The sequence below is a fragment of the Linepithema humile genome, chromosome 7, assembly GCF_040581485.1.
Source record: "Linepithema humile isolate Giens D197 chromosome 7, Lhum_UNIL_v1.0, whole genome shotgun sequence".
NCBI classification, from domain to species: Eukaryota; Metazoa; Arthropoda; class Insecta; order Hymenoptera; family Formicidae; genus Linepithema; species Linepithema humile.
The window spans coordinates 9,308,005-9,321,706 of record NC_090134.1 but is presented as its reverse complement, the minus strand read 5'-3'; the positions used below and the strand labels follow the sequence as shown (position 1 = coordinate 9,321,706).

At 36.4% G+C, this 13,702-nt stretch overlaps 1 protein-coding gene and 1 long non-coding RNA gene across 2 annotated transcripts in view; one reads left to right on the top strand and one right to left on the bottom strand.

The window, feature by feature from the left end:
* The window catches only part of LOC105668513 (uncharacterized), a 90,296-nt gene that overhangs the window by 23,243 nt on the left and 53,351 nt on the right, over window positions 1-13,702 (bottom strand). The gene's annotated exons all lie outside the window — the stretch shown is intronic.
* The window catches only part of LOC105668515 (uncharacterized), a 72,640-nt gene that overhangs the window by 25,493 nt on the left and 33,445 nt on the right, over window positions 1-13,702 (top strand). Inside the window, exon 3 of the long non-coding RNA XR_001100119.2 lies at window positions 8,070-8,297. This is a non-coding gene — a long non-coding RNA (uncharacterized lncRNA). The remainder of the gene's footprint in view (window positions 1-8,069; window positions 8,298-13,702) is intronic.

Genomic DNA, 13,702 nt, shown 5'->3' with positions numbered 1-13,702 from the left:
TATAGACAAGGCTGGCGCTTTAAATCTTGCAGCAACTGCCTTCTTCAGACTTCCCGTGGGCAATTTTTTAGACACGTTTCCGAATAAATATTCGGATAAAAAATCTCAATATACGAATACGAATTTGTTTAGGTATAGAGCAATTTATGTAATCCATTATATTTGACTATTTTTGACAATATTCGTGAATTTGCAAAGCGATGCTTGAAAAGTAGCTTTAATTAACACTTTGATATTTATATAAAAACATCTCGAATATCTTAAATTAATTCTGACAGATATAAATAGATAATAAAATATATTTCATATATCTATATTTTTAAAAAAATTTTAAATAGATTTTAAGTGTATTTCTGTCAACAATAAACATTTTTTAAATATTTGGAATTTTTGTAAAACTATATTTTATACGTACGATCATCATATGTACATATATATTATAGCTTAAGGTTTGAGACAATTTCAACAAAGTACATAACAGTCATATACAGTATCGCACCCACCAGAAAGGCTTATGATGATCACGAGGTGTCCAATTTTCATGTAAATTTATATATGTATAGTGTTTTGCATATGATGGAGGGTTGCAAGGTTTACTTTTCTCGGTAGTTTGCATCCTTCAATCATATGCAGTACTCCATCTACACACAAATTTTCATGAAAGTTGAGTACCTCACGATAAAATTTTTTTTCTTGGAAAAAAACCGTGGAAAACCGTTTTATACATATAAATTATAAGTAGAATGCACAAGTTTGATATATATGCTATTTGCTATTTTTCTCCGATACAATAGTTTGATAGTACCAAGGAGTTTGAGGGAGTGGAAGGATTTTAAAGCAACGTAGAGACGAGATGGTTCTATTGTTTCAAAGTACTTTTCTTTTGTCAGAAATTCAGCGACGTCCAGGGAAGTAAAAAAATAGATAGGGAAGCATGATGAGATATTTGCGATATATACAACCAATGTTTCTACTACGCTAGAGTGAATTGCTTCTTCTACACTCGCGTCTTCGGATTCCCGGCGTCTACGCCGTCAGTGCAACTCCCAACTCCGGAGGTCCGTTATAGCCCGCCCTCAAACTACCCCGGAAGAAATACTGAGACAAACCGGCACGACCCATGGACTCGGCGATAAATGAGACTTTCCCGCTGTTTCCTGACTCGGCCGCCGCCTCTCCTGAATTGAGTCTCTCTTTTTCCGTCTCTCTCTCTCTTTCTCTCTTTCTCTCTCTCTCCTTTCCTCTCCTCTCTATACTTGGTGGAATGAACAGGATGAACCCGTCAGTAATATATTGCATCCAACCTGAGTATCAGGTCTATAGAGACTCCGGAAGAAAGAAACAAAAAGACATGAAAATTAGAAACAAATATATCAAAAGTTATAAGTTAAAAATCGATAAAGAATAACAAAATTATCATAAAAATATTAATTTAAGTTATAATTATGAATTGTATAAAGAGACAGATAGTTGATAACATTTTTAAATAACAAAAAATAAATTAGATATATAATAGTAAAATAGTTAAGAATATTAGTCGTCTGTCTGTAAAAAATAAGTAAGACGTTTTTATGTTAAAATAATTCAAGTCTAATTTTTGAGCACAAAAGGTAATAAACTTTTAAAGTTAGCACATTGAATTTCCATCAAACCGACATACAGAGTGTTCCGTGAAATTCTGAAGAAGTTTTGTTTCTTTTATCTAAGTAAATGTCAGTTCGTCTAGAAAAATACTGAGGCATTTGAAATCGATACTTAGCTCTGTCTTTGTTACTCTTTCTTCTACTCTTCTTTTTTTATTTTACTCTTGCAACCAGTAGATACACGATTCCACTTGGCTGTTGCTTTTACTTGCAAGGAAGCAAGGTGTCTTTCAACCCTGTATATACCTCTCTCCGCCCCTCGTATTACCTATCCCTGACTTTTCAACCCTTCTTCCACGCGACTGCTAGCAGTTCTCCTGAATTATGTATAGCCGACGGTAAAAGTTCGACTGTTTCTCGTTGCTGTTAGCTGTAAGGATAGCCAGGATTTTTCGGAAATACCGACCGGGAATCGGTGGTTCGCGAAGATCTAAAAGGATCCAGAAACATAATGAAAATCGAACGAATGCGCATTCACTTAATACTGAAGAATCGTCGGTAATCTCCTGGTCTCCGTCCCATCTTATTTCCATTCACGAAATTTATTCTACCGCACGCGGCAATCGATGAACTGATATCCGAGTTATTAATTCACTGTGGCTCTTGCATTATTTTTAAGTAGGATGCTCTTATTTATGATACGACAAAGTATTAAAACTTATTAAATTCGATGATTTTGAAATAGTACTATTAAAATACTCTGCAATATTCTTGCAAACTACTTATATATAATATTTATTACATTAATATAATATAAAAAGAAAAATAAGAAATTTGAAAGTTTTACTGCATTATATTAAATTTTTTTTTTTTTTTTTTTTACTAAAATAGATTATCGTTGATTTCTTAATGAAAAAAACTATTAAATTAATGTGAATAATTTTATCTTTTAGATTTTGTTTTGGTCGCATTAACGTTAAGTAAAAGTATTTATTTGATAATATATGTTCCATTGAATCAATTTAAATATATTTGCAATTAGAAGAAAAGATAAGATTTAATCTATCTATACCAAAATATTAATCTATTAATTTTATTTTCTATGATAAACTATAAATTTCTTAAAGTTTGCCGTTGTTTCGTGAATTCTCTAAATTTGTAATTATAGTGGATATACTATACTCTCTCTGTATCACTTTCAATATCCATTTTTGAAGATGAACATTGGTTGCGCTCTCTGGCCGATAGGATAGGTGACTCGTCTAGCAAAAGAAAAAAAAAATAAGAGAAAATATCGACGAAGAAAGAACGGACAGAGCAAAGCGATGGAAAGCGGAGCGGAAGAATTGTGCCCGCGGGTACATAATGAGAGCGCGCGATAGAACAAAGGCAGGGAAGGATCGACGAAACCAAAAGAAAGGATGAAGCTTTCGCCGCTGGGGACCGGACGGATTCTGAAAATTATTCATCACCGTCTAGCATCTGCTGTAACTTTTAACCAAAGCGGTCGATACGGCCAGCGATGTCCGCGTGATTTTCTCTCTCGCGCATTATTTCAACGCGATGCTCCGTCCTTTCGTAGGGAATGAGAATTAAAAAGTGTTGCCAAAATTGAAAATGACTCGTTTAGAAAATAATAGATTTTTAAAGAAAAATTATAAACAATTTTTCATTAAAAATTCTTTTCTCTTGGAAAAATCGACGATTCTTAGCATTCATTTATTTTAATAAGCAAGAAGGACAGACCGATGGAGACGACTTTGCCGTCACTCAGCGTTCACGTTTGCGCTCGATCGACTGATCGGTATAAATTGATGCCGCTCGGGCATTCGTAAACGGAAGCCGCGATTTGTCAAGACCGCTCGTTCGGAATGACGTTGGGCCGTTAGGCGCGATATGCATCGTCGCGGCGGATTTCGCATCCATAATTACGCGAGTCAATTTGAAGCCACTGTCGATTATAATTTACGCGTCCCTTTACTTGATTGACGAGTCTGTCGCTCGATCGACCATGTCGAAAAGTCCTACAATCGATGTCAGCTTTCCCTATACTGCTGTTATTAATTGCCTGATAATATATAGGCTACCGCAAACATTAGGGCTTCTTTAGAGAAATCACATTTTTTAGCTATACATTTTTATCAATATTGGATTTTTATTTGATTATTAATTTCCGGAGATTTGTAGAAGATTGTCCCAAAGCTTTTAATATCAATTTATACGATATGTATATATATTCTATTTTTTTCGCGGAAAAAAATTGAAACTTATGAAATTTTCTCGCTTATAACGTGTCAGCTGAAATATTATCTATAATTTATATCATGATATTTTAACGACTGAAGATGATGTGATTTTTATTGAAATTCTAAGTTTAATATGTTAAATAATTTTACATTAATTAGTTTCGATTTGATATAAAAACTTTATCGGTAGGGTTTTGAGAAGTATCTACGTGTATGGAATGCTGATTAGAAATTTACTGTGTAACAGAAAACATTTCGAGGCATCGCATCGTCGATAATCTTATTTGATCACGATTCATGTGTATTCCGAGGGCTTGAATTGAACTTTTGACCCGATTTCTAGGCTCGTTCTTCGTGGCGATTTGTGCCTCATGAATATTTAATGGTGCACCCATCATTCGCATCCAACAATGTACCGAAAAAGCGGTTACTTACGTCTTGGAAAGAGAAAAGGGAAGAGAAAGCGTGAAACTGGTGGCGCGATATTTCCCGCTGCTTTTTTCCTTTTTTATAACACACATTGTTATGCAAAGAGTTTGCGATACTTGTAATCCCCGACTGCAACAAATCCCCGAGAAGAATGAATATCTCTAGTGAGCTAGAATATGTAGGGGTGTTCTCAAAAGGCATGGGATTATCTCGAAACAGCGCTCCACTATTATCCGTGTTATTATATGTGTCTATTAGTATATGCTTCTATTATCACCGTAATTATAGAGTTCATAATTAAGCTCAGGATGGACGTGATGAAAATCAATATATATATATAGTAACGTTAAACGAATGGAATTGATGGCTATAATAAAATAAAGTTAAAAACTAAAAAGCGGAAAATGATGAATAAAATGTAATAAATTTTTAATTTTAGATATTTTATAATTCGATTTATTTGATTTTAATTAATTTACTATTTGTCTATTTTTATGCAATCCTTTGAAATATTTAATTCTAGAAATAAAATACAAGTTTATTCAATTTGCGAGAGAGTGTAAAATTTTATATTTATTTTATATAGAATTGAAAGTGCTAATATGTAAAAATTGTTAATATACATTTAAAAGAGTCGACAGGTGACGAATTTCATTGAATATCGTTTTGTGATAACCGCAAAATTGAATCTCTGTGTTAATCTACGTTAAGAAAGAACGATCGTAATACAATCTGCAGATCAGAAGGATCGTATAGAGAAATGAAAAGATTCTACCTTCCATCGAGAGTGTTTTTTGACGAAGGCTATCGTGGAACTCGTGGACTCGTTTTGGAATACAGTCTCTCCTATCGACGGCGGCATCTCAAATTAAATATCCCGAAGATTTAATCTAAAGGATCATCACAAGGACCTCGAGGCTCTTCCAAATCGGAGGAAGGTTTTTGCTCCTCTTAGGTCCCGCTCGATATCTCTCTTTTTTTTGTCGAAAAGGCTAATAATAAATTTCTCTATCGGTCCAAAGGGTGAGGACTAAAGGTCGGGCTAAGTCCTTGATATCGCAGATAGATAGATAACGTAATCCCGGGAGGTTATAATTTGGCTCCATTATCCAGGATACGCGCACGGCATAAGTAAGATGGGGGCGATGTGCGATCGGAAAGGAAAAAGAGACAAGATGGCGTCCAGACGAACTTTGTCGCCTCAAGGATGCTAGTCGCGTCCCTCGGCGGCTACGTCTGTCCTCGCTTGTGCCTTCAAGGCAATCGATATCCTTCCGCCGATGCCCGATGCATTTAAATTCCTTGAACGAGGTGAGATGCATGTTGAAGTGGGGTTTTTTTTTTTTTGGTAAACCGATATTAACACATTGCCGACGAACAATTATCAAATAGCAATTTATTCAGCGTCTTTTTATAAAGTTCGCACAATTTGCAAAAAAAATTCATAATGGCATTGTAATTCAGGATGTTGCATTTAATATCCTTCTTATATATGTTAAGAGAGAAAGTTTCTTAGTTGTACATTGCATGATTTTGAGAAATGTGTCATTTTTTTGGAGTTGCATAAATTAATGCCAAGGATGGATAAAAAAATATTCGGGAAAATAAAGTGGATTATTTTATAAACAAATATGAATAATCTAATTACAAAATTGAAATCAATATCATTATCGTTTATGCTATCACGGGAATTATAAATAGAATTATTATTATTATTATTATATATTATAATTGATGCTGATTTTGCGGTGTACAATAATCAAACATTTTATTTGCTCATATGCACGATGATTCCAATTCGTATCTTTGCTTGTTAAGTTCTCCTCATTACAATACTTTTTCGAGGTATTTTCGATACGTTGTTTATCGATTAATTAAAAGATAGTCGAACGTGTTAGAGAGTTTTATAAAAATTACATCGGGATGGTTCGATGCTAACTAACGCCGAACATACACGATCGGTATTCGTGCCAGTAGATGTTATTTGGGTCCGAAGTTGTTTAATAAAAAAGTTTAGACGCAACATTTGCCGTTTGTTTGCATCGTCCTCTCATAAATTCGTGGTCTCGTGTAGCTCGTGCAAATTAAAATTGCGTTACACCGAAGAAGCCGTACCGCAATTTCGCAAAGCGAGTCGGAACTAATGTCAATAAAAATTCAAGCAACAACCACATCAAACATTGAGATATCGTAATGTTACAACTGAATATTTTACTCTCTCCCTGTTAGTTTGATATGTTAATTTAATGCAATACAGCATTCGTTAGTATAATATTACATTTTCCTATCATTGCATTTTTCTATGTTATAGATTGTTTGTAAAAGTTGCTTTTGCCCTAACAAAATATTCGAGAATTATTATTTATAATAATATTTTAACTTTTATTAAAAATTAATTTCTGTTATTTACTTTATTTCAAAGAGAGGAAATTTAAATAATTATTTTATTATAAATATTTGCAATTTTTTTTTAAAAACAAAATTTTTTAAATTTCGACTATAATTTTTGCGAATAAAAAACGCTGAGATAGTTAAGTGTGTCATATATTTTAAGATCTTGAATGGAATTGGTCGAAATTTTATTTACATTTTTCTTGGTACGTTTGATACCGCGGGATATCGCTTCCAGAGAAGCACGAAATGAAGAAGTCGCGCGAGACGCGTCCAGAATGTTTAGATGCTTGTGGTTTGCTATCCTTTTTCGATTTTCGTTCGCTCTTTCCCTTCATACGTCTTGTCACCCAGGACAATACGACGCTTCTCCTTTCGGCTGACTGTCCTCATGTCTGTACAATCGCTGACCCGCGACACAATGCGCATTCAGCCTCATCGCTTTATCGTGCTCTTTCCCTCTGAAAGCCAGATAGTCGAAACGAAGAAACGGAAGGATACGGAGAGGAAAGCGAGAGAAACTTTGGGGGATTACGCGAGAGGGATGCTTTCGACGACTGCGGGGGTGGCGCGAAGAGTTGGAAAGGATCGAAGGAAATTCGACAATAAAACTTTATATCGGCGGTCGACCGCGGCGTTTCGTGGCTTGACCAGCGAGACGTCAAAGCGAAAGACCAGTTTTATCTCTTTTTGTCTCCGCCTTACCTTTTCTCTTCTCGCCAATATCACGCGCTTTCTAATTTTGAACACAAGAGGCATTGTTCATCGCTGTTTTCAAGAATAGAAGAGAGATTTAGTAACAGAATTACAAAATGGAATTGATAAAAAAATACAAAAATCGATGAATCAAGAACTTGAAGTTAAACAATTTTAAATATAAATTGTACTTATGTATTAAATATAATCATATATATAATAATATATTAATATTTTATATTTTCGAATATAATTATATTAATTATATTCTAAATATATTATAATTAAAAACACAAAAAATAGTCGGTTTTCTATGTTATAGATTGTTTGTAAAAGTTGCTTTTGCCCTAACAAAATATTCGAGAATTATTATTTATAATATTATAACTTTTATTAAAAATTAATTTCTGTTATTTACTTTATTTCAAAGAGAGGTTAATACGCTAAATCGGAAGCAAATGTTAAGTATGTGGAGTTGTTTTTGAGTTAAAAATCTCAGCACAGTGGCTGTTAAAGCATCGAAAATACCCAAAATCCGTGACACATTTTCTGCAAATCGCACCAAGAAAGCCTTCTATAAATAGTTCTGTTCGTTTATTGATCGTGACATTTGAAGTATCAATGCTAAAACGATCAATTTTGAATAAAACAAGTACATATAACTTATGTAATTATAGTATTATTTCGGATATCATTGTAATGTAAATGTATTTATATTTTACAGATAAATTTTGTGCGCGTAATTAGTGCTACGAAATATATTCGTTCCGTCGTAATGTAACAAAATGCATGTCGGGAGTGCCGTTTAAAGTAAGTCGCGCGATTTTTGTGTTCGGGTACGCGCGCGAGCAAGGCGTGCGCCGCGACGCGTGTGAGTGTGTGAGTGCCTCGAAGAATTGCTGAGAGGAGGAGGTCTAGGAGAGGCGTCGGGCGACAGCAGAGCAACGAAACGGTGAGTAATTTATCATTAAAAAATTTTACATTATTAGAATTTTGCTCGCAAAATTTCGTCGAAGAATTTAATTTTTGACTATAGTGAATTAAGAGAGCTCTCACGCTTGCTACGCGTACACGATATTCCTTGGAATAATAATGCAGCAGGTATAGAATACGGTTATAGTACCGTCGGGAGTTACCCGCATAATTGCATTCCATTCAGCTGGCTTTAAGCCGCGGAAGCTCGCGGAATGTGCGACTCTGTGACGTCCGTACGCGCACACTCTTGGCGATATCGTAAATTTCAAGTAGGCGAGTCGTTGCGAATTAAGTCTAAGTGAATACCATAAGCAGATTGGCTCGAGAGAAATCTAATAATATCTTCTTCGTGAGACGAACTCATACTTAACTACGACATGGGAAATGTTATTCCGTTTTGACAGTACTTCCTCAAGTCTGTCGCTTCGAAATGCTTTCGAACTGTTCAAAAACGAATCAATGCGTACGGTTTCTGTCTATTAAATAATAAGACTAATTTTATTCTTTAAAAAATGTGATGTTGGCACACTTTTTATTTTATCATTAAATAATCAGAGTTAATTAACACCTAAATTGGTAAACAAATAATTATAACTATTAATTTTGTAATAAATTTTATCACAAAATTTTGTATATTTTACGAAGCAAGAAAGCCATCTTTATTGGCTTTGTAACTTTTATATATATAAAGATTTTATTTCTAATTGCATCGTGCAAACGCACGTGTGTACGCGTCCACTATATCGGAAAGGTCGGCTCAGTAGCTCTCTCCGGATTTACCGAATACGATCGTGAAATAGAGGGAATTGCAAATCGTTCATTATGAATTCGACGCGTGCGTGCTGAATTAGCGAATTTTTTTTCAGGATGGATCTTGATACGCGCAGAACTTTTTAAAAATGTGACAATGCGGATAGTTTTCAATTATCGGGGCTTCTTCCATAAGCAAATAATCTTTATTGAACGTAGTACTAATTTTAAAATCTTAATCTCTCTTTTATTAGTTACAAGAGTAATGATGAAATTGAAAAGTTGCGAAATTGTTACCAAGGATAGAGCTTGCAACTTCTCGTAAACTTTAATGCGACAGGGAAATACGAGAGCCTCCGTATTTTATTTTCGATACGTAAAAATGCATGTATTTAAGAGCTAACAAGGCACATAGCTCACGTAAAAATATGTCACTTGCATTTCGTGCGTCGCGTAATACACGAAGAAATTACTCGGCGTATGCAGAAAAGCTCAGTTGTTAGAACAAGTCGATGCCGTGGAAAATTCGCGTGGTTTAATGTGACTATTCACGCGATGCGGGATAGAGGGGCGATACTAAAGGGAATTTTTTGTCGCATAAAATCTCGTAATGCAGTTAGCAGCGTGGGTTTACGACGACGTTAACTTGCAAGAGCACCCTTCGCGCGGGGGAAGCTAAGCGTACTACCCCGGCCGCCCTTTTTGATCCTATTTTCGCAAAGGATCATTCGCATTTCGTGAAAGGACGAGGATGTTCTTTTATCTGTGCGCCCATACGCTCGCTCGAGTGTCCAAAGAACGGACGGACCGATGGCGCGAAATAAACGAGTTGCATTTTGCGCCGCTTTTTCCCAACCGGCTTTATAATCAGGATTAATAAGCTCGAGAGCGGCTGGATTTTAAGCTGGGATTGCTTTCTTTACTCCGAGACACACGCGAGAAATATTTATTTCTTTCAGAAGATTTTAAACATTTTTTAAATGGGAATTAACTAAATTAAATTTTACGCCGGACACGCGACGAGAATACCACTTTTTCTTATTAAGATTATTAGAATTTTGTGTCATTTAATCTCATAATCTTATTATGCTATTTAAATTCCACCTATGCCATTTTTTAAATCTTTAATAAAGGAAAAGATACAATTTATCTTGCTTACAACAATTTTTGCGTTGCTCTTTTTACCACAGCAATGTAATTAAGAATCATAATTGCCCAGACACGAAATGTAATTATTAGAGCTTCCACCGCAGAAGGACTCTTCGAATCTCTTTGGTATTGCTGCCTTTAGTATTGCTCTTGCGAGCTTCGTGTATTTTACCTCTTTATGCGGCAAATAGCACTGTACTTCGCACAAGTGGAAAAGGCTTTTAGTCTCAGACACGTAGCCGAGGAGAGATCGGAGCGTTGTGAGACAAGAAAACCGTGGAAGATTCGAGAGCTGTCAGGCTAGCAGTGATTCTCACTCAGACGCAAGATTCAGGGGCGAAGTGAGATCGAGGCGAAATCCTTTTTACAACCGGTGCGTGATTGTCCTTTCGGAATGCGGGAAACGAAACGACTATACTTTGCCCTTAACGTCCCTCTTGTGCCATCGTAAAACTTTGATAGCAACTCGTTTCAAACTGCATTTCGAAAAATAAATTATCGTCTAGTCTAAAGTCAATAAACCGCCAAAAATGTAGGTCTGTTAATATTTTACGCGTGGTTATATAATAAGTGACTGCAAGTTTATTGATTCAATCAATATTAATAAGTGTCATATTTTTTATGCATAGAAAGAAAGAAAAGAAATTTAGTGAGCTTATAAAATATAAAATTTATTCAAGTTTTGTTCGCGATGTTCTACTTTCACCAAACATAAGAACGCGAATCCATTACAAAGCACCACGTCAACTCTACCTCGATATAATGTTGCGATGGATTGAAATGGCTGCACGGATCAATATATATAAGAGAAGCAGCGTTTCTCGTAAACGACGTATTACGTTAGCGTTCAGCTTTATCTCTGAAACCGTTAGTGGTCTCGGAATCTCTGGTCCGTCAGTCTCGGAAATTCGCGAGCGCATTTATCGAGCTTATTTCCCGTCTGCGCGTTAAATGGAAGCGTCTTTTGATACCGGAACGGAGCTCGTCTTTACACGACAATGGCGCGCGACCAGCATTCTGCGGATTCCACGCGAGCCCCGGCCCCCGTCTTATTCGCGGAAGTCGTTCGCCTCGAGCTATAAAATGGCCATATAGTCGCGGAAAGAATATCGCGGGAACAATACGTCGCGAAACATGTTCTGTATACGGGGTGTCCCGGGATACGTGCGTATTGTCGGCTTTGCTTTATTCTTGGTATAATAGAAAGGATTGAGTGGATGAAGAAGATACGACGTACGAATGCTGTATTTTGCCTATACGAATTATCGGAATATTTTAGTATTTATAGAAATATAGAGGTATTCGCTAAGAGAAGAGAGTATATTAAAATATTATTAATTAGTACATTAATAAAAATATCATTTAATAAAGATTTATATAGTAATTTTTTTGTATAATACTTAATGCAATGGACTTTGTATATTTTTTACACATTATTATAAAAAAAAAAATATTGTAAAGTGTTTATTATTGTTTCAAATTATTCAGACAGTGCAATTATCGTTTAGAGCTCAAGTGATTAATAGATATTAACGTTTTTACGCCAAGAAAGAATTAAATTGACCGCAACTGACAGGATTAAATTTTATAAAAGCAACTCCCTTGAGTCTAGGACACTCTGTATAACAGCGTAATAGCGGTACGCGTTTTCTTGTCGTTCGACCTCATAAAAGGCGCGAGCTTCGAGTGGTACGGGCTGAGCCACGCGAAGAGAACATTACGGAAACACGCATCTGCCGTTCTTTATTTAACTTTCAACTATCGGAGAGAGAAAACGGAAGAGAAGGAAAGAGAGCGCCTCTGTAAAACCACGAAACGATCATGTTCACGAAAGTCGTGCCGTTAAGATCGTCCCGCTTTATCGCGCGCGCGTGCATGTGGGATTTCGCGCGTCGTTGCACGACGGGGTAAACACCAGGAATCGTCCGATCGTTTTCGCTCGTTCCTATTTATTTCCCACTTTCGTTCGCACCTCCGCTGTTTTTAGCGCATTTCTCGCCATAATCTGCAGAATATTCGTAGAAAGCTTACCGTCGTTGCGCGCGACGCGAAACGTTTTCTATAGCAATTGCAGATTTTACTGTTATCGCCTCTTTCGATCACTCGCATTATCACCGTTCAAATCCATATTATGGACAGGAAGAGAATAAATATTGATACCTTATGAAAGTAGGACAACGGAGGTACTTTGTGTGTCAAAGAGAAGAGACGACATTAAATAAAAGATGTCATTAAATGAGAAAAGAAGTTACGAGCAAAAGAAAAATTTCTTTGACTTTATCCTTTTGGTCCTCTAGCATTGTTGCTCATGCAAGTTTGCCGGAATAATGCGGAAAATATAATACACCAGCGGAAACTTTTAAATTGTATATATACTATTTCTTTAGTCTGAATTAATTAATGAAACATCGACAGTTTTTCTAACAAAGTTAAATTATTAAATCCGAATCACTGAATAAATAAGCAAATTTTTCTATTATCTTGGATATCTCGCAAACAAAAGGATATCGGTTATTCCATTTCCGCGGTGGGAGAAAATTGACACAAGCGACAAGCGGATATAGACAGGGAGAGATTACGTTAGACAAAGAAGCCGAGCATAAAAGAGGTAGTAGGTATTAACAATGCGAGAGATAGGACGCGAACAGTCAGACGGAAGGATTTTAGAGTTTCCTTGGAGAAGCAAAGGTCTGCGGATGGTCCAAATTCGCCGACCGCCCTCCATTAGAGTTTCGGAGACTGCTGCCCTTTGCCAGTCCTTTACCTTGGCGGTGAGAGGCGCTTGCCGCGCGATATCCTAATGTACCCGGGTGGTTTAACCCCTTTTCTACGGGCGTTCATCGTTGTTGCTCCGAGTGGGCAAATATTATCGCGAGATAAGACCTTATTACGCACGCGCGCGCGTTAAGTATAAAATCATGCCGAGGCGAGGCGATACTACGAGGATTAATATGCGAAGTTAACGATCTCAAGTCGACAATCTTCTTCTAACGCAATTGCGTTTTATAGCGGGAGAGGCGGTTTTCCGTTCCGCTCGTTTGCGTCGAGATATGAATTTCGAGGTCTGCGCTTAAATATTCAGAAGCGGGACTGTATTACGGCCCGACCGCGTTTGTAATACGGCAAGAGGGAGAGAGGGATCACTTACGACCGCGGTGGAAGTACTCGAAGAAAAGACTGTGGCGGCCGAGGAAGGAAGGCCGGGAGATTTATTAACTTCCTCGGACAGCCGAGGTATATAAGCTTTTATAGCTCATGAAGACGCATTCCGCGGCGCGTAAGTTAGACGTTAATGCCAATGACATTTATATTAATTAGCGACGAACGTAGATTTCTGTGCCTTATTCGGTATTTTTCATGAAATGGAAAGACAGAAAGCCAAAAATTAGGATAAATTTATATAAATTGATTTAAATTTTTAATAATTATCATTAAGAGTATGCAAAAGTTTCCATCGTTTTTAAGGCAACTTTTTTTTTAGTG